The 1,480-nt window shown below is 36.4% G+C and overlaps 1 protein-coding gene across 1 annotated transcript in view; it reads right to left on the minus strand.

Annotated features, from left to right (window-relative positions):
* Positions 1–1,480, minus strand: part of LOC106878539 (serine/threonine-protein phosphatase 6 regulatory ankyrin repeat subunit B) — a 187,752-nt gene that overhangs the window by 133,291 nt on the left and 52,981 nt on the right. The gene's annotated exons all lie outside the window — the stretch shown is intronic.

The raw sequence follows: 1,480 nt of genomic DNA on the forward strand, positions 1-1,480 counted from the left end.
AATTTCCAAGCAGAATGACTAAAATTTCTCTATAAATTGAAATATTTCTAAATCAACTTATCTAAACTTTAAAATGTGTTCAATATTCTTCTCCAAAATATTTACTTTTAACTCTTTTTCCATTTCTTTGTAATTCTTTAGATGGCGTCATATTGAAGCAATGACTTCTACTTGTAACTCATTACATTATGTTACATGGAAGTCATAGCTCTTAGTTGCAGTTCTTTATGTTGAACTACGATGAAGTCACGACTTTTAGCTCTAAAGCTTAGCATGTATGTATGTATGTATGTATGTATGTATGTATGTATGTATGTATGTTCTCTACGCTTTTAATTATTTGATGTCTTTGAGTAAGGAAGGAGCTGGTTTCTAACAAATATATTAAGCTCCATCTTTGGAGTGTAGGAAACAAAAATAACGTCACATTTTGAGCGTCAAATTCCGGATTATATTTGTAACTTGCGCATCAGTTGGTTGGTTTCTTTTTCTGAAAGCTGTACCTTTTATCATTAGTACCAAATGCACTATTTATCATTGGTAGAAATGTGAATTTATAGTCTGAATATAAAAGCTAGAGGTCTCGAAGCAACCGTCAGTATGTTTCATTTCTCTCTTTGATTTTCGGAGAGATGTTCACAACAGTAGGGCAGCTGATCTCTTTGACGATGCATACATTTTCTTTTCTATTCAAAACATCGATATCTGGCCTTCTAGATTTGCACTTAGTAGAATTCATTTGTTGTTTATATATGTATTCAATAACGGGGTAATCCTCCACATTTATCCATGGAGAGTCCTTTCTTCGGATGGTATTCTTTTTATTCTTTTATTTGTTTCAGGCATTTGACCCCAGGACTTATTCTTTCGTTCTCTTTTGCAGAACCGCTAAGTTACGAGGACGTAAACGTACCAACATCGGTTGTCAAGCGATGGTGGGGGGACAAAGACAGACACACAAACACGCACATACGACGGGCTTCTTTCAGTTTCTGTCTACAAAATCCACTCACAAGGCTTTGGTCAGCCCAAAGCTATAGTAGAAGACACTTGCCCAAGGTGCCACGCGGTGGGACTGAACACGGAACCATCTGGTTGGTAAGGTAGCTACTTACCATACAGCCTGTGTATTATATGAGTGATTATATGTATATGTTTATTGTTATGGGAGAATCCTGAACACTCCCACAAAACTGATTACAATATATAAGACCAGAGTGAACTGTCAGGAGAGTAGTTGACGGTGTTAGTTCGACCGTGTTGGTTTACTGTTAGTTCGACGTTGGTTTAGCAGTCGGTAGTTGAACAGTGAACACTGAGTATCGTACCTACGTTCGAGTAGTACGGAGTGCGTTCTTTGTTAAAAAATATTTCTCCCATAGGGTAGTTTTAGATAACCACAACCAACTATTTATTTGCGTAAAACCATTTTACACCAGACGTGTATGCTCACGTCATAAAAAATATATATGCATATATA

This window comes from Octopus bimaculoides, chromosome 7 (genome assembly GCF_001194135.2).
Source record: "Octopus bimaculoides isolate UCB-OBI-ISO-001 chromosome 7, ASM119413v2, whole genome shotgun sequence".
NCBI classification, from domain to species: Eukaryota; Metazoa; Mollusca; class Cephalopoda; order Octopoda; family Octopodidae; genus Octopus; species Octopus bimaculoides.